Here is an 8,731-nt window from a genome sequence, read left to right as displayed (position 1 = left end):
TTGCGTGAAGGCGTTGTACAGGAGTCCCACTCCGAGTGGAACTCGCCTCTTCTCTTGGTGCCTAAGAAGGATGGATCTTTTCGTCCAGTTATTGATTACAGACGAGTTAACGAGGTCACTATACCTGACCATTATCCTCTGCCTGTTTTGAGCGAACTTCTCCAGTCCATTGGCCCTGGTAATACGGTGTTCACCACCTTGGATTTAAAAGCAGGTTTTTGGCAGATTCCCCTGGATGAAAAGTCTCGTAAAGTCACGGCTTTCTCGACTCCCAGTGGACATTATGAATGGCTTCGTTGCCCCATGGGTTTGCGGAATGCTCCCTTGACTTGCCAGCGCTTAGTTAACTCCATTTTTCATGGCTTAGTTGGAGATGGACTTTTTATTTACCTTGATGATTTGATTCTAGTTTCCAAAGATGTGGAAAGCCACTTTACTAAGTTGTCCATGGTCTTGCAACGTTTTGCTGAAGCTGGGTTGAAACTCAATTTGCCCAAGTGTTCTTTTTTCAAGGCTAGTATCCAGTTCCTAGGTCATGTTGTAGACAAACATGGTATCCACACCACAGGTGATAAAATCAAGGCAGTGAAGGACTTCCCTATACCGAAGTCAGTTGAAAATGTACGTTCCTTCCTTGGACTTGCGGGATACTATCGTGCATTCATTAAAGACTTTGCTTCAATTGCTTCTCCTCTTACACGCCTCCTCAAGAAGGACTCTTTCTTCCAGTGGCGTGATGGTCATCAGAAAGATTTTGATTCCTTGAAGCTTGCTCTTACTGAAGCGCCTGTGTTGGCTTCCCTGATTATAGTATCCCCTTTACCATTTGTACAGATGCTTCTGGCACAGGCATTGGAGCTGTACTCATGCAACAAGTAGATGGATGTAGACCTCATGTTATTGCATATGCTAGTCGCGTACTTAATAAGCCTGAGTCCCGTTACTCTGTTACTCATTTAGAGGCCCTGGCAGTGGTGTGGGCTTTAAAGCACTTCCGTGATATCACTCAGTTCTTTAAGGGCAAGAATCTGTCAGGCTGCCTAGCCAGATGGTTCCTCACGATCGAGGAATTCAATCCAACCCTTAAGCACTTTCACGGAATATCCCTGTTGCTGCTGTTACCGTGATTCATAACTTTTCCCTGCAGGATCTGGCCAAAGCTCAGCGTGAAGATCCTGTTTGGTCTGCAGTCATTTATGCTTTGGAGTCTGGTGATGATTCCACCTTACCAGCTTTACCAGTACCTCTGTCCCAATTTTCCCTGCAGGACAAGGTTCTCATTCGTAATGTGGAAGTGTTTGAGCAAGATGTGGCACAGCTAGTGATCCCTGAGTCTCTAGTTCCCGTTGTTTTGTCCCTTGCTCATGATGCCCCTCAGACTGGTCACCCAGGTCGTGACAAAACTCTGGCTATGGCACGGAAGAAGTATTATTGGCCTAAAATGCGACTAGACATTACCTCTCATGTAGCCCGGTGTAGTTCTTGTGCCCAGAACAAAGGTTCTACGAGCACTGCTCCCATCTTAGAGTACCCTACTCCTTCTCGCCCTTTTCAGACTGTGGCTATAGACCTTTTGCAACTGCCTCGTAGCACGCAGGGCTCTGTGTATGTCCTTGTGTGCGTGGATCACTTTAGTCGTTTTGTAGTCTTAGCTCCCTTACGTAACAAATCTGCACCAGTTGTAGCACATGCTTTAGTTTCCCATGTGTTGTGTCCATACACCACTCCTTCGGTGCTCCTTAGTGATAATGGGACGGAATTTAGGAACGAGGTTTTGGCAGGTATTTGCGAACGTTACGGCATCAAACAGACATTCGTGACTGCTTATCATCCAGCGTCCAATGGTCTTGTTGAGAGGACGAACAGGAAAATTCTAGAGATCCTACGTCACCTTGCTAGTAATTTTCATGAGTCTTGGGAGGATTGGCTTCCCCATGTCAGTGCTTGTATCAATAGCACCATTAATGTTTCTATGGGCAAAACGCCTCATAATGTTATCTTTGGAGTTGAGAAACAGCTCCCATATGATGTGCTTGACATCCCTGCTCGTTCCCTCTACAATTTAGATGACTATAGTAAAACCCAGTCATGTGATGCATGCCATTTATAATTCTGTACGAGATAACCTGAATGTTTCAAAGGCCGACATGATGAAACAACATGCTCGTGCAAAACCTGTGACCATCGGTGTTGGTGATCATGCCTGATCGCCAGTTGAAATTGAATTGTAAATTTGAGGGCCCCCTTTTGGTGACTGAACGCCTACACCCTAACAAGTTCAGGATTTTTGGTCCTTCTACAGGCTCAAGAAGATTCAAGTACCTATCCCTGCCTTTACCCGGCCTCCTCCAGGGCCCACTGTAAGAACTATGCCTTGCTTATCTACCCCTCATAATTATGACCTTAGGTCAAGGGGTCCTGTAATTACCTAAACTTTCATTGTGTATTGTTATGTATTCTTTGTGATGTTTACCATTTTTTGTGTGTGTCCTTTTCTTGGTTATAATGTGTAAATATTGTTTAGCTCTTAAGTGTCCTGTCTTGAATTGTATTTTGTCGTGTTTAGATATTAAGTATCATGTCCCGGACGTCCGGCAATTGCTGTATTTGTATTTTTGTTAACTGGCGCCAGTCTTATGTTCCTTTATGTGTTTGTATGTATTGTCTTTATGAAATTAATTATGTATGTGTTTAATTAATGTATTGGGTGTGCTATTGTATCCATTTTTTCCACACTTTTGTCTGCCACTGTTGCATATGTGGTGTGTGGGTGGTTTGTCCTTGTGTATTTTGGATTCTCTTTGCCTCGGTCAGTCTTTTTCTTGTTTGTTCGGTGGGGTCACCGAGTGGTGCTGGCCGAGCGATGTGTTAGCATGCTATGTTGTATATTATCGTACATTGTACTTGCATGTTGCTTCTCCTCTCACTCGCCTCCTATGTTGTATATTATCGTACATTGTACTTGTATGTTGCTTCCCCTCTCACTCGCCTCCTATGTTGTATATTATACATACGTACATATAGCATTGTACACTTATCATTGTCTATTGTACATGCGTGTTATTAGATTGGGAAATACATATTTTCCCTTTTTATAAATATTATGAAATTGTACATTATTATCATTGTATATATTATTAGTGTTTTATAAATATGTATGTAATAAGAACCAAATGTTATACTCGCTCATTCGAGAGTTCCCGCCTAAGCTTGGCGGCAGGCAGTTCCGAGCTTGTACTCCTTGTATACACACGTCAGTGATTACAGTATACCGCCGAATAACTTTGACTTTTATTAATAGCCACACCCGGTACAACCTTGGACTTATGTCGAGATATTTCCAGATTCCCTTTTCTCCAGGGTCTAGGTCTCTGATGGTCTTTAGCACTCCCACAGGTCATTATCACTTCAAACGACTAGCCATGGGTCTCGTTTCATCTCTTTTAGTGTTCACACGACTTATGCACACAGTCCTTGTAGATCTCAAAGGTCATTTAGAATTTATGTGCCTCGATGACGTGATCATCGCTTCCAAATCCGTTAGTGAACATTTACACACTCTTTATACTGTCTTCTCGCGACTAGGAAAAGCAATTTTTAAACTGAAGCTTAAGAAGTACTACTTCTTTTAGAAAGATATACGCTTCATAGAGCATTTCCTTAACTCACAAGGTCAAGGCAATCATTGATTTTTCATGTCCTACATCTGTTGAACGCATACGTTCATTCCATGGTCTATCAGTCTTTTACAGGCACTATATTCAAGGTTACGTTGGTATAGCAGCACCATAAATTTCACTACTTAATAAGAACATCCCCTTCATTTGGACACTTAACCAAGAGAAAACCTTTAATGACTTAAAGATAGCCTTAACCATGGCACCTGTCCTTGCCCGCCCAAACCACAAGCATCCTTTCATAATATACACAGATGCGTCCTACATCGGACTTGACGCAGTCTTCATGCAACAACGCGGCATAAAACTCCGACCAATTGCTTATGTTAGCGGCGCACTCAACAAACACGAACAAAATTACTCATCACAGCCATAGAAGCTTTAGCTGCTATGTACGCACTCAAACATTTCAAAGAGATAATCCTTGGTTACGACATACACATCTACACGGACCATCAACCAAACTTACATCTCTTTAAAGAAAAGAATCTTGCAGGAAAACTTGCCCACTGGTTCCTCATTATACAAGACTTCATGCCCACCTTTCATTTTGTTCAAGGAAAAGCGAACCTAGTAGCAGACGCTCTCAGTCGCCATATCACGACCATTATTCAAAATCCAATTTCAGTAACGCTTACACAAACGCGCGGATACGCAGCGCAGAGATCAGACCCTCTTTGGATACGTGTTATATACTTCCTCGAATCTGCAGACACAACTGACATAGAAAATTTCCCTCCCAATCTCGACAATTACACGTTAGTTGATGATATACTGTATAAAAAACAACAACATGAACTAACAAACATGAACCTAACCGGTCAGTGTTTCAGCTCGTAGTCCCAACAGACCTCCTTCCAGAAGTTCTAAAACTTCTACAAGATTCCCCTATTGCCGCACAACTTGGCAAGGATAAATGCGTTACACAAGCGAGAATACACTATTTCTGGTTAACAATGAGGACGTATATATACTCCCACATTGATGCTTGTCACTTTTGTGGAACTCACAAAGGTCATATGAATGGTCATGTTCCAATCTTAACTTATCCTACCCATTGGAAACCATTCAACCCAGTCGCTGTTGATCTCCTCAAATTAGCACTTACACACATCAGAAACCAATACCTCTGCCTGTGTTGACAATTTTTCCCGATTCTGTATTCTTTCCCCCAGTACATCCAGGAAGGGGAGTAGACCGTTATCATTCATTTCTATGGTGAAAGTCAGGACAGAAATTTCTTGAAGGCGACACCGCAAATTCTCTAACAAGACCACCGAAGGGGTGATGACAAAGATTATAATGGTAGGTTAATGAAAGCTATAACACGTTGACACAATTATTTACACAAAAGTATGGCACGATAGAGAGCGTGTGCCTTCAACCACACATGGAAAAATACTGACGCTCCACGGCGTCGGCACGCTTAATTGATGGAAATACAAATCTATTAGCAGGAACTAGCTAGATGGTTCCATACAGTGATACATAATTATACATCTTTACATAGTGTTACAATTACAATATATCTGACCATTATATAGCTTGGCCATCACCTCTCGGTGCCCTCACCAAGAAAACAATATTCGTGGCAAGTAGCAGACAATCATAAGGCATGTAGAATAAAGAAATAGACAAAGAACACACATATACCGTACTGAAATATGACACACAAAAGGCACAAACATATACTGGCGCAGTAGGTAACATCTGGAAATAACATGACATAAATTGCCGGACGTCCGGGGCATGATATAAAATACATAATAAGATATATAATAATACATAGGATAATTTAAAAATTACAGAAGAATCATACATTTGGCAGACAAGTACAAAATATCTATTGAAAACATAGATCACATCCCCCTCGGTCATGTTACACAATTTACAACCTTCATAGAAAGAGGTATAATGACAAAAAGTTGCACGTAATAGTCCCACTTGACTATCAAGGCATTGTACCTTTTGAACGTAGATGATACGAGTGATAAACAGGGGTTGACACTATGGAAACATTGGACCTTGGGGGAGGCCAGGTAAATCTAGGTATGAGCACCTGAGTCTTCTTAAGCCTATCAGAATGTGTAAAAAACCATGAATTTATTTAAATGAAGCCTCTCCGTCACCAGAAAAGGACAAGTGAATTTCTTATTTAGCTTAGACTGGCGCTCAGGTGTTTGTTTATATACATGATCACCCATTTGGATGGAAACAGATGTAGCCTTATGTTTTTTTTTTATCATGTTTGATCTAGAATCCTGAAGTTTCCCTTTGACAGAATCATAAATGGTATGCAGTGTATGACACTGAAGTTGCCTGTAATCTTCAGGATTGTAGAGGGTAAATAGGGCTATCCAAAATATCATACGTAAGCCTCTTCTCAGAACCATGAATAACATAATGAGGTGTCTTTCCTGTTGCTACATTTATAGTGCTATTAATGCAGGCACTGACATGGGGTAGCTATTCTTCTCAAGTTTCCTACGGGTCACCAGCAACGTGCCATAGGATGTCAAGTATTTTCCTATTCATCCACTCTACCATAACGTTAGAAGAGGGATGAGAAGCAGTTACAAAAGTCTGGGTGATGTTATATTGTTAGCAAATGATGGCTATGGTCTCATTCTTAAACTCAGTCCCATTGTTGTTAAGCAACACAGAAGGAGTAGTGTAAGGATAGAAAACATGGGAAACTAAAGCATGAACAAAATCTGGAGCAGATTTATTACGCAAGGGACCCAATATCACAAAACGGCTAAAGGGATCAACAAAGACGACACTTAATGGTGACCCCATCGCTACACCGTCTTGTTGAATGCATAAGTTTCCTACTGTGCACCTGAAAGGAACTTCTGTTTCGCAAGTGACAGGTAATTCTTTTTAAAGTTAACATAGGGATATGATGAGGTGGAATGTCCCTATTGTGGTATACATAGTCAAGAATGATATTGATGGTTCTTATTACAGGAATTTCAGTGAAAAGATTTTAGGCATCTAATGATGTCAATATTCCATCAGTTTTATTAACCCTTAGAATATCTAAATTCCTCAGTAGACCGGAGGGAGTATGTTCTAATGATGTAAAGGGAAATGATCTCATGAAGCCGTTTGGCAACATAGTAAGATGGGGTGGGAATCTGGAAAATAGTGACGTAAGTACTCGCTTTCTTAACACTCTCTTGTATTGTACCTTTCTCATATATTGCCAATATTGTTCATGTATAATTCAATCGTTGCTGTGTATAGCTATATTGTATCTTTCTAATATATTACCAGAATTATTCATGTACAATTTATTTTTGTACAACAGTCATCGCTGCTGTATGTAATTGTGTGCTTTTTCTTATCATAGTTTATTATTGAAAATGTCTTTCTCAAGACGAAACGTTGAGGTCTACACATAAGGGAAAATAGATGGAAGGATACGGAGATCTAATTTCAGTTCACCTAGTAAATGGCAAATTTTTTGTCAGGAATATTTAGAAAACGAGGGGAACCTGAATAACTGCCGCAATTCTGTCGCTTTCAACTCAATTTCCATTACTGAGAACCTGCTTCCTTTCTTTTACAAATATACGACTTCACGATCGAGTAGTACAGCAAAGCCGACTCACTCAGGACTTCCGCAAAAAGATGGTCGAGGAAGAAATTAAAAATAAGAATACCCAGATAGCACGCCTACAAGAACTTGAAAACTTCCAGAGACGTTACGAGGCCCTAACGTTAGAAAACAACCTACAAAAGAGGACTCTAACTGCCCTCGATTCGGTACTTTCCAACCACCACCACGTAGGTAAGACCAAGATTATCAGGAAGTTGTTTCGTTTGTAAGGGGGATCCCTGACTCTCCCTGAACGTTCCCTTAGCTTCATCAACCTGTCGAGTGAAACCTTTTTGGAGAACCAAGTAGATTTTCTAAACCGAGTCATCAATTGTCACATGATGCCTAAGTACAGCCAAACCAACAAGAAGGTCGAACTAGCTGTTTTTTACGAAGACCTCTGCAAATCAGAAAAGGAAGGTAAGATCTACATCAACCCTGACCCACAAAAGCAATTGCAGAACGAGAGTAGCAGATTTTGCCACCACCGTAATACCAGCCAATTGCTCCCCCCTCATCTCAGAGAAGCGGCAAAAAAAAAAAAAAAAAAGACCGTACTAATTCTAAACAATTTTCTCGTAAACCTGTAGAAAACAAAATAAATAGTTAAACAATCTCATCTCTGTAGTGAATGCTAAGGAAAGAGGAACCATATATGATAAAGTAATAGGTGATTTTCAGCCCGGCTACTTCTATGGTAATGTAAAAACACACAAACGGTTTTATGACATCATCTCCCTTTACATCCCTAGAACATACTCCCTCCGCTCTACTAAGGATTTTATAGATATTCTAAGGGTTGATAAAACTGATGGAATATTGGTATCATTAGATGTCCATTTTTACTAAAATTCCTGTAATGAGAACTATCAGTATCATTCTAGACTATGTATATCATAATAGTGAAATTCCACCTCATCATATCCTTATATTAATTTTAAAGAATTACTTGTCATTTGCACCGCAGAAGTTCGTTTCAGGTACCCAGAAGGAATTCCTGTAATGAGAACCATCAGTATCATTCCAGACTATGTATATCATAATAGTGAAATTCCACCTCATCATATCCTTATATTAACTTTAAAGAATTACTTGTCATTTGCACCGCAGAAGTTCCTTTCAGGTACCCAGAAGGAAACTTATACGTTCACCAAGACTGTGTGGTGATGGAGTCATCATTAGGTGTCCTCTTTGCTGAAGCCTTCATGTCCATCAGTCTTCCAGGACAGAGAGAGAAAACCATCTATCTACTATACATACGTAGACGAGATCTTTGTCAGTACTTCTTTTGTGGTCTAATTACAGAATTTGCGGTGTCGCCTTCAAGAAAATTCTGGCCTGACTTTCACCATAGATATGAATAATAACGGTCTACTCCCCTTATTGGATGTACTGGTCGACTCTGCGTCAGAGAATTTTGCTACTAGTGTGTACTAGAAAGTCACCAACT

The sequence above is a fragment of the Oratosquilla oratoria genome, chromosome 7 (genome assembly GCF_046742065.1).
Source record: "Oratosquilla oratoria isolate Oo_2021 chromosome 7, ASM4674206v1, whole genome shotgun sequence".
Classification (NCBI taxonomy): domain Eukaryota; kingdom Metazoa; phylum Arthropoda; class Malacostraca; order Stomatopoda; family Squillidae; genus Oratosquilla; species Oratosquilla oratoria.
The sequence above is the reverse complement of the archived record's forward strand: the minus strand, read 5'-3'. Positions refer to the sequence as shown.